This window comes from Phocoena sinus, chromosome 4 (genome assembly GCF_008692025.1).
Source record: "Phocoena sinus isolate mPhoSin1 chromosome 4, mPhoSin1.pri, whole genome shotgun sequence".
In the NCBI taxonomy this organism is placed as follows: domain Eukaryota; kingdom Metazoa; phylum Chordata; class Mammalia; order Artiodactyla; family Phocoenidae; genus Phocoena; species Phocoena sinus.
The window spans coordinates 73859220-73871375 of record NC_045766.1 but is presented as its reverse complement, the minus strand read 5'-3'; the positions used below and the strand labels follow the sequence as shown (position 1 = coordinate 73871375).

The 12156-nt window shown below is 32.6% G+C and overlaps 1 protein-coding gene across 6 annotated transcripts in view; it reads right to left on the bottom strand.

Annotated features, from left to right (window-relative positions):
- ZNF148 (zinc finger protein 148) overlaps positions 1-12156 on the bottom strand; it is a 131199-nt gene that overhangs the window by 87915 nt on the left and 31128 nt on the right. For 5 of the 6 annotated variants that reach the window (XM_032630227.1, XM_032630233.1, XM_032630228.1 and 2 more), the window contains exons 2-3: positions 11455-11535; positions 3307-3442 (exon numbers count right to left, since the gene is read on the bottom strand). The gene's annotated coding sequence lies outside the window, so the exon portion shown is untranslated. The remainder of the gene's footprint in view (positions 1-3306; positions 3443-11454; positions 11536-12156) is intronic. The other variant, XM_032630232.1, reaches the window with a different exon arrangement.

Here is a 12156-nt window from a genome sequence, read left to right as displayed (position 1 = left end):
CAAAGAAAAGAGGGCTGTAAGTTTTAAAGTGAAAACAGATTTGAAGGCTTGTGCCATAATCCTCTAATATTCTTGAAAGCACCTACTTTCCCCTTCAGAATGTACATGAATATTGATCTGCCACTTTATCACCTTTAAATGAATCTGCATTCAAGTGTGAAAAAAATATATCTCACTTAAAGATACTGCTTTTTTGTTTTATTTACTGAGTTTGGCTGTAATATTATTTTCCATCAACATTTACTGAATAATGTAAAACTTCAACTAAATGAGTCAAAACAGATTTTAGTTGGCAAGCTTAGGAACCTAAACATCATTCTTTTCTATAAAAAGAGTAATTTCCAACTCAAAGTCTTCTCCCAAATCAATACCCTGCCTTGTATCAGAACCCATTCAATCTATAAAGAAACTTCACTCACAGGCTAAGGAGAAGTACTCAAAGGAACCTGAAACAGATTTAAAAAAAAAAAAAAAGCTAGATTTCACAAATTACTTCTGATTCAAAGTATTTTAACAAACTCCTTGCTGTCTGGAGGATGCCAGTTACATTAATTTGGATATTAATATTTCTAACCTATGTAGTCAGTGAGAAATTACACCTTACAAATATCAGCATTAGAAATACAAGTATCAATCAGTCTCAAGGTCAAATTGGTATTACAAAGAAACCCATGATCAAAATGGATTTAACAATCTGCCATTTGTCGTTCCTCAGAAGTTTTCTATTCCCTCTCATCCTTCAAAAGTATAGTTTTGATCTAAGCAAAAACTGCTTCATCTCTAATTTAGAAACAAAATCTAGCTCTTATCTAGGGATACTCTACACTCAGAAACCCCTTCAGATACACCTTTGTATAACTACCATTTTGCATCTATAAAGCATATTTTGTAAACTATGCCCTTTGATTTTTAATTGTTACTATTCAAAACATCCTAATAGGAGCATCATTTACAATAATGGCAACTAGACAAAAAGGCCTTTTTTATTAGTGCTAGCAACAATAAAAGATGTTTAATAAGAGAATTTACAGACTAAGATAAATCACTTTACACAATATGACAACTAAATAAAAACCTGTGATCGTTTTTTAACCACAGAAAAATAATTTATAAATATTTAAGCCAAAGTTAACAGGCATCTCTATATGCCCAATGCCCCGCTCAAATAAAGCAGAATCTAAGCATATTCTCCATTCCAAATACTCATCACCAGTCTTCTAAAACAATGCAACAACAAGAAATTAGTGGTATTTAGAAATGGTAAGATCAAATTTATGGCAACTGTTTGTTGAGAAACAGCTATATTTTATCTTTAAAAGGAGAGGGAAAGGGAAAAGGTAAAAAAGATCCAAGCAAAACAGAACCCTACATTCTGCTAGATCTAGTTGTTTCATCCATCTCATTTTATGCCAATACCAACAATTCAAACATTCGTATTAAAAATACTTACTCTATTAGGAAACTATAAATTTTCTACAGTTTTGTAAATTAAAAGAAACATTAAAAATACTTCTTAAACTTCCCTACACACTAAGCTATTTTTAATATGTACTATGTAATAACCAAGACTCATTTCAAAACAGAAAAGTGTTAACTATTTAAATCAAAATTTTAATTTTTAAACACTGGATAAATGCTCTCACTTCAAAATACAAACCCTATTTGTGAAGTACAATAAAACTAAAAATGCGTTCATCGCCTTCAATGCCAAAAACACCGAAAATGTCTTATAACCATTTTCTAATAAAGTTAAATCAATAGGCCTAATATAAATACTCGATACAAGTATACAAAATTTACCAAAACTAACTGTTATCTCAAGTCTCAAAAAAAAAGGTACCTAGGTTAATATATGTTGATATTGACATAAAATATGATGGAAAACTGACAACTAATTTCCAACCCTTTAATAAATTCTCTAATAGAAACATACAATATTTGATACTTGTTTCAAAATACAGTATTTACAACAGACCAAGAACCATATAATGTAATTACAATGAAATATTTTTCATCTACAAAAATATAAAGTATATAATGTCTTTGGGAATAAGTTGTTCTGATGAGATCTAAACATTTAGAATAATAGATTTTTTTAGAGTTAGAAGGAACCAGTTACACATCATTTAGCTTTATGTGTAGCTAAAAAGATCCTCTCACCCAAGCCCCTCATCCTTGCCTTAAGACTCTAAAATGTTAAACAAACCATTTCAACCTAATGGCAGTGAAACAAAATGAGGAATTATCTCAAAAGTCACTTTTAACTTTTAAGACCTTATTCCACCTTATGACATCAAGACAGCAGTATTTAATCAAAGAACCATGATGACTATTCACAAAACTAAAATTGTCTCAGAACTCAATTTCCAAAGCACTGTCACAGGCCAAGAGTTAATATGTCTTAATATTTAAAACTTATATTTTAATGTTAGTCCAACTAGATAAATGGAAAGTAAATCTGACAAACCCTAATGTGACAGACAACTAGCTATCCCCCCAGATTCTGTTCTCTCCTTCTTGCCCAATAATAAAATATTAAGTAAGACACACAATGACCTAGGTAAGACTCATTTTCCAGCCTCCCATGCAGTTGGCTGTGGTCATGTAACAGTTAAAGCCAATGGGACATAAGTAGAAATGATATACACAACTCTCCTAAAAGGAAAAGAAATGTTCTTCCTTTTCCCTCTTTCTGTTGGCAGACATGATGGTAACCCTCTTGGACCACAAGATAGAATAACTAATACTTAATATAAATGATTATTAAAATTATCTATATGACTGCTTCCTTATATTAGCATAGGAAAACATACAATATGTACAAAGGTACAGTAACATATGCTTTTTCACATTTAAAAAATTATATGCCAAACACCATTAAATTTGATTAATAGGTCTAATTTTCCCACATATGAAAATAGTTTCCCTGGAAATCCTGGAAAATTTAATGTGGGTATGTATGCGTTTATGACAGGTGAGTGAAAAATGCAATAAACCCTGCTGAAGAAAAGGGTTAAAGAAGGAAAAACCTTCCCACTTAAATTTCACCTAAGATTACATAATAAGCTACACATATTTTCTTGGGCTAAACTTAAAACCCAAAGCTGTATCATTACTCATCAATTTTCTCTTAACACTGTTTTCTCAAGAAAAAATATTAAATCCCAAGTTTCTTCCAGATATAAATACTACAACATAAAGAAACTATTATACAAACTTAACATGAAATTCTAGCAGCCAAAAAAAAGGTTTCATATTTGAAAATTTTACTTATTCATGATTATGAAAAATAAGTATTGAAGTTACCTGAGACTAACGTAAAAATGAAGACTTCAAGGAAGGGAATGCTGTAGAGTTGAAAAAGAAATCATGGTTGAGTTTCTACCTTTCACAGGCTTCAGAGACCCTCAATACCACTTCAATCATTTATGCCATCCAATTCCTACAAAAAAAATAAAAATAAAACACAACAAACAAAACACATTACTTACTGAGACAAAAATACTATACAAATATAACATGGACAAACTGGTATGCATGATGAAGTGAGCACTCTTTGTAAATAGTGAGCTATGCCTGAATAACCAGTGCAATGACTTCTTTTTAAATCTGAAACTGGGAAAATACGATAGTGATAAGTAGTAACTGTGAAATAACCCTGGCCTTGTAAAGAATAATTTGCCTAGATCTGGAGTGTACAACTTCAGAGACATGGGATATTGAAGGAAATTCAGGAGGTTATAGACCTACACGTTTACAAGAGAGAAATCAGTGATTAAAAACTCACTTAATAACACTATTTTTATCTGCTTTGCAAAGGCTATGAAGTGAAGAGAGAAGCAAACACAATTCTAGGCCTTAAAAATAACAAACAGAACTAGTCCTGTACAGAATGTACATGTATTCACAGTAGAAAGGACTACAGTTGTAAAATCATACTAAATACCTACAGAAATATGATCACCAAGGTCATCTTTGACTAGAAAAGCTGACAAAAATGGGAATAATCATAGGGAGACTATGTTCCATACCCCAAAAAATTAAAATGAAAAACATAAGCTATACACAAGAAGAAAATTTCCTGTCAGTGAGTATTTCTGAACCCAGTAACAGACTAAAGAGTTTATGGAGTTTCCTACCATAGAGGTTTTTAAAAATACTACATTCCTACCTATTAAGAATAATTTGTATTTACTCCTCCACAGAAAGCTTGGAGACCAGATGATATGACACACCTTACGATTTTGTATCAGTTTTTACAGTGGTGCAAAGGCAATAAGAATAGTCTTTCTCACCTAAAACATACCAGTAATAAGTCCATCTTTGTACTTCAGAAAGTATAATACATTCACTTTTTAAAACATTTCAACACTGTATCCATATTTTTTTAAACTTTAAATTCTGATGGAACTATTTACCCCTCAGTATCCTTTCATTTCAGAATTTTCCTACATATTCACACATGTCTACTTTTGCAGATGAACTCTTGCTCAAAAAAGAATTTTTTTTCACTAGGATTGTATCATATATAAATAAATAGCAAAATGACAACAGTAACAATAACCCGGGCAGGCAGGGAGGGAGTCACAATCTGAAATTATTCCAATATGTTATCTAAAATGCCCAGTTTTCAACAACAAATTATAAGGTGTACCAAAAAAAAGAAAGAAAGAAAAGAAAAGAAAAATGTGACCCACATTAATGAAAAATAGCAATCACAACAAACAGTTTCTGAGCATCCCCAGATGTTGGTTTAAGCAAAGGTTTCAAAACATCTATTACAGACATGTTAAAAAAGAACCCATCTTTAACTTTTTTTAATTATGAAAACAATCAACAGATAAGAAATTCTCAATAAGGGTACAGAATTTATGTAAAAGAACCACATGGAAATTCTGAAGTTGAAAAGTATAATAACTAAAACAAAAAATCTACTACAGGATTCAAGATGGCAGAAGAAAATACATGACCTTGAAGATATATCAGTAGAAACTATCCAATCTGAAGAACAGTGAGGAAAAAAAATTGAAGAAAACTGAACAGAGCCTCAGAGAACAACTTATCAACATTTCTGGAGTTCCAGAGGAGAGAAAGGGCAGGGAAAATAATTTTTTTTAATAAAACACCACCAGAAAATTTTCCAAATTTGATTTTTTAGAAGAAATCAAATCTATGAGTCTTAGAAGTTCAATGAATCTCATGGAGAATAATTACAAAGAGACACACCTAGACACATCATAGCCAAACTGTTAAACACAAGGAGAAAATCATGCAAGCATAAAGAGAAAAATTACTCAGCATGTGCAGGGAACCACAATACGATTAACAGCTGACTTTCAATCAGAAACAACAGAGGCCAGAAGACAGTGGGATCACATTCTCAAAGTGCTGAAAGAAAAAACCTGTCAATCAAGAAGGCAACAAAACTACCCTTCAAAAATGAAGGCATAATAAACATAGTCTCAGATGAACAAAGACTGAGAGAATTTTTTGCAGAACTGTCATACAAGAAATACTAAGGGAAGTCCATCAAGTTGAAAGGAAATGACACCAGACTTAAATACACAGGAAGAAAAGAACACCAGAAATGGTAAATATGTGGGTTAAACTAAAAAACTCTATAAAATACATTTTTTTCATTTCTTCTCTTAACATCTTTAAAAAATATAAGAATCTATAAAGCAATGGTTATAACACTGTATTGCTGGGTTTGTAGCATATATGAATGTTTTATATATATATATATATATATATATATATATATTTATTTATTTATTTATTTATATATAAGTTGTGGCACAATAGAGGAAGGAGAAAATGGAGCTATACTGGAGCAAAGTTCCTGATACTGACTTAGTGTTAATATTAAGCAAACTGTTAAAATGTATAATGTAAACACCATAGCAATCACAAAGAAAATATCTTAAATTATATTTAGAAAAGACATCAATAGAGTAATTAATATGGCACACTAAAAAACATTTAACACAAAAGAAGGCAGCCAAAGGAAGCACAGAGAAACAAAAACCATAAGAGACATATATAAAACAAATGGCAAAATGGCAAATGTAAATCCAACCATGTCCATAATTAAATATGAATGTCTAAACAGCCCAATAGAAAGGCAGAGACTGCCAGATTGGACAAAAACAAGATTCAACTATGTGCTGTCAACAAGATACACACTTTACGGCTTCCCTGGTGGCGCAGTGGTTGAGAGTCCGCCTGCCAATGCAGGGAACATGGGTTCGTGCCCCAGTCTGGGAAGACCCCACATGCCGCGGAGCGGCTGGGCCCATGAGCCATGGCCGCTAAGCCTGTGCATCCAGAGCCTGTGCTCCACAACGGGAGAGGCCACAACAGTAAGAGGCCCGCGTACCGCAAAAAAAACAAAAACAAAAAGGGGACACACTTTAAATTCAAGACAAAGTAAAAAGATGCAGAACAAGGATATATATACTATGGAAAGAGTAACCATAAAACAGATGGCACGGTTATATTAGTATTAGACAAAACAGACTTTAAGACAAATATTACTGAAGATGAAGAAAGATATTTCAAAATGACAGTCAATAAATTAGGAAAATATTATAATAATTATAAATCCTAAAATAATGAAGAGCCCTAAAAAAATAAAACAATAACTAACATTATTAAAAAGAAAAATAGAAAATTCAACAATTAGCATTGGAGATTTCAATACCCCACTCTAAATAATTGACAGAATAACTATACAGCAAATTAACAAACATACAGAAAATCTGAACCACACTCTCAACCAACTATACCTAGTTGGCATATAGAAAACTCCAGCAAACAACAGAATACATATTGTTGTCAGGTACACACTCTCCAGCACAGACCAAATGCTAGGCCATTAAATAAGTCTCATAAATGTAAAAGGACTGAAGTCATACAAAGTATGTTCTCCAACCATAACACAATTAAAGTAGATATCAACTAAGTTAGAAACTGGAAAATTCTCAAGTGTTTGGAAATTAAACTTCACAATTTTGAATAACATATGGGTCAAAAAAGAAATTAAAAGAAAGGAGATGTTAGAGAATATTTTTAACTGAATGAAAACAAAAACAAACACATCAAAATCAATGGGATGTAGCTCGAGCAGTACTTAAGAAAGAGGAGTCTCAAATAAATGACATGAGCCTCCACTTTAATAAATCAGAAAAGGAGTAAACTAGGGGACTTCCCTGGTGGTCCAGTGGTAAAGAATCCACCTTCCAATACAGGGGACGTGGGTTCAATCCCTGGTCAGGGGAACTAGGTTCCCACATGCTGCAGGGCAGCTAAGCCCGTGTGCAACAACTACTGAGCTCACACACCTCAACTGGAAAGCCCGCATGCAGCAAACTACAAAGCCCACACACTCTGGAGCCCACACGCCACAACTACAGAGCTCACATGTCCTGGAGACTGCGTGCCACAACTAGAGAAGAGAAAAAACCTGCACACCACAACTAGAGAGAAGCCCGCGCACCACAAGGAAAGATCCCGCACGCCTCAACGAAGATCCCACATGCTGCAACTAAGACTCAACACAGCCATAAATAATCAATTAATTAATTAAAATATTTTTAAAAAGGAAAAGAGCAAACTAAACCCTAAAGCAAGCTGAAAAATATATTGAAAATTTAGAGCAAAAATAAATAAAATACAAAACAGGAAGATAGAGAATAACTTGTTTTTTTAAAAAAGATCCAAAAAATTTACAAACTTTTAGGAAGACTAACCAACAACAAAGAGAAAAAACACAAATTACCAAAATTAGGAATGAAAGAAGGCATATTACCACTGACCTCACAAAAATTAAAAGAATTATACGGGAAGGAATATTATAAACAGATATATGCCAATAAATTAAACAACTTTTATGAAATTCCTAAAAAGACATATATTACTGACACATAAACTAATTAAAGAGGAAACAGAAAAATGTGAACATAACAAACTGAGTTAGTATTTAAAATCTTCCCACAAAGAAATGGCCTCACTGATGAATTCCATCAAATATTTAAGGGGGCAATACCAATCCTTCACAAACTCCTTCACAAAACAGAGGAAGAGGGTACATTTTGCAACTCAATCTATAAAGCTAGAGTTTCTTTGATATAAAGACATGACATGAAAACTATACTCCAATGTCTCTCATAAACATAGATACAATATCCTTACAAAATATTAGTAAACTGAATCTAGCAACAGATTAAAAAAAGGCATATATATACACCAAGACCAAGTAATATTTACCCCATGAAGGCAATGGTGGTTTAACATCTGAAAATCAATTAATGTAATACACCATATTAAGAGACTAAAGGACACAAACCACATGGTTATCTCAATAAACATGGTTATCTCAATAAACACTAAAGGACACAAACCACATGGTTATCTCAATAAACAAAGAAGAATTTGAAAAAATTCAACACTTACTCATGATAAAAAAATCTCAACAAACTAAGACTAGAAGAGAACTTCCTCAAACTGATAAAAGGTATCTACAAAAAAAAAAACAAACTAAAAACTAACATCATGCTTACTGGTTAAACACTGAATGCTTTCCTCCTAAAAATCAGGATGTCCATTTTCACCACTTCTATTCAAGATTGTACTAAAGATTCTAGCTAGTAAAATAGAGCAGGCAAAATCAATCAATCAACCAACCAACCAAGAAATCAATCGATCAAGTAATGGCATCCAGATTAGAAAAGACGAAATAACACTGTCTTCACTCCCTAGCAATGTGATCTTGTATGTAGAAATTTCCCAATGAGTCCACAAAAAAGCTACGAGAACAAATAAACAAGTTCAGCAAGGCCACCGCCACTGAGAACTGATAAACAAGTTCAGCAAAGGCACAAGATATTAGATCAATAAAGAAAAATCAATTATATTTCTATAGTGAAATGACAGCTTTATATCACATCTTCCGTGTTACAAATTTGAGCTGAGGGCTTCCCTAGTGGCACAGTGGTTAAGAATCCACCTGCAAATACAGGCGACACGGGTTCGAGCCCTGGTCCGGAAGATCCCACGTGCCATAGAGCAACTAAGCCTGTGTGACACAACTATTGAGCTTGCGCTCTAGAGCCCGCGAGCCACAATTACTGAAGCCCGTGCACCTAGAGTCCATGCTCCACAACAAGAGAAGCCACCGCAATGAGAAGCCCACGCACCACAAAGAAGAGTAGCCCCCACTCAACGCAACTAGAGAATGCCCGTGTGCAGCAACAAAGACCCAATGCGGCCAAAAATAAATAAATAAAATAGATACATCATTAAATAAATTTTAAATGTTTAAAAAAAATCTGAATTGATTCAAATTTTCTGTCCTATCCCTCAGTAGAGTTTTAAAGTTTTTTTCAAGTAGATTTCTCCCAGGTATTTTATCTTTTTAGTTGTTACTGTGAATGTATACATCTTCTTCCTTTATTAGCCCTAATTCTACTATTTGTATTTAAAAAATCTATGTATAACTGATTTTATAAGCAGTTCCTTTACTGAATTCTCAGTACAAAAAACAAGCAGGCAGATGAACTGAACTGATTTCAGGAACAGATCCCCCCCATGCAAAAAAAAAAAAACCATGGAAATTCAGTATACGATAAATGTGGCATTTCAAATATGTAGAAAAGAAATGCATCATTCAATAACGGGAATGAGGACAAAGGGTAAGCCATCTGGAAAAAAGTAAAGCTGACCTCTACATTTATTGCTTATACCGAATATATTCAATATAAATCAAGATTTTAAACAATTTAAACCATAAAAAGTAATAGAAAACCCATATAACTTTTCAAGTTCACTGAATATAAAACTACCAAGCTAAAACTACCAATCATAAGAAACACAACTAATTCTGTCACTTAGAAAAAAACAATGCCAAACCATGACAAGCCAACAATTCATGTCATTCAGAGATGTTATAATGTGGAGGGGAAAACGAGTCCTACAATCAGTGGGGGAGACCTTTTATTTTAAACCTTACACAGGAAACCCCACCCCCACCCCAGCCCTGAAGAAAAAGATCTCTAAATTCAATCATACAAAATTCAAACGTCAACAAGGCAAAAATAAAATCAAAAGATAAACAAAAACTGAGTAAAAACCATCTGCCTAACGCATGACCAAACAGATCACTGAAAATATATATATGGCCAATAATAATGGGGAAAAAAATGCTCAAGCTCACAATGAAATTTTGAAAAGCAATACTAAACAACAAAAAACTGACAAATACTACAAGCTGACAGTAGCTAATATTATCAAAGAGATAAAGAGATTCCCATTTTCCCAGACTACTGATGTTGGGGCAATCTTTTTAGTTGGGCAATTCAACCACCAAATTACTAAATGTACACACTTTTTGACCCAACAATTTTTCCTTTAGGAATTTATACTACAAATGTATTTTTAAATATGTGCAAAGATGTATCCAAGAATATTTACTATATTCCCATTTATTACTGCAAAAAAACAACCTAAATATCCATAAATAGGAGGCTAGTTAAAATAATTATGGTACATCCAAATATAGGAATACTACACAGAATGAAATAAGAGGAATGATATGCAAAGATACAGAAGCTAACAACAAAAAAGACATGCTGATAATAAACAACATGTATGGTGTGATCTCATTTTTATAAAAGTTATGTAAATATAGGTATACATATAAATTTCTGCATATATATGGAAAATGTCTATAATGATACACACACACACACACACACAAATGTTATCAGTAAATGGGAATAAGAAAAGACTTTTAAAATTTTTTTACATTATAACATTCTCTACTGCATAAGTGTATATTCCTCTTATAATAAACCTGGGTAAGAAGTGAGAAGTGTTAAACGAAATCTTAAAATATGGCCACTAAAACTGCTAATATTTTCACACCTTCGCTTTAAAAGAATTCTCAAAACAAAATTTATGAGAATCTTTGAATTTTTATGATCATCAATAATGACATGAGACTATGTGCCATTGACAAACATGTAAATACCCTGAAAACTGTGAAATACTTAATTTTTTTCACTTTGTTTGAAAGATAAAAGCAAGGTCTAATATATGTACCAACATAGCCCAACAAGACAGGAGAGGATCATGGTTCTTCCTAAAATAAGGGAACCTGAGCCAAAAAAAAGAGAAATGCAAGTAATCTTGTTAAGTGAGAAAAGATAATGGCCTTCATACAGAACTAATAACATTAATTCTTTCCAATGTATAAATGTTCATATCTGTATATAGTGATATCATGCTATGTATATGTAATATTCACGCTATATATACGCAAGTATAAAAGAAAAAGGGAATGTCCAGTAAATGCAGAGTACTACCCAACAGCTATGATATGTGTGTTCGTGTTCAAGTATATGGGCATATATCACAGGAAAAAATTAGAGGTTGAGTAAAACAGGGTTGGATTACCTCTACAAAATAGGTCAGGCAAATGCCCATCCCGCCAGATCACTTGGCCGAATTTCCAAGCTGTTGATTCCTCCCTCTATCCTATAAAAGTAAAAAAATACAGGTTATGTCCCCCCAAAAATCAGGATTAGACATATTCTTAAAGTCAGGTAAAATAGGTATATCAAAATGTGCTAAATCGGACAAAATTCTTTCCATGGTAGATACTATTGGATTAAATAAAATTACTTCACTTAGAACACTTAGTTCAACTGTAATGACCCATCAGTGCTGAATGATATCATGAAGAAAAGAAATGACCCAGACACTAACTGGACTTTTCAAATTTAACTTCTAGCTGAGGATTAGGATTTCTTTAAAATCAGGGTAATAAACTAGAATTATCATAAACAACTTAAAACAGGAAGGAAGGCACAAAATGTATTTCACTAAAATCATATGTTGATGTCCTCAATTACTCAAATAGTACTAGTTCCTGTTAAAATCCCAAAGTAACATTTCCCTGAGCTCAAAGTCTAATTATATTAAGAATATAGCTTTTGAAAATACAAAAATGTTTAAAATTTTCAAGGCAAAGATATTTAATAATATTAAAATGGTCCATAAATATTTTTTTAATGTCTATAATCAATCTTTTAACAGAGACTAATACAGAAAATTAACACTCCATGTTGGTATTGCATTGATATCAGACATATATAA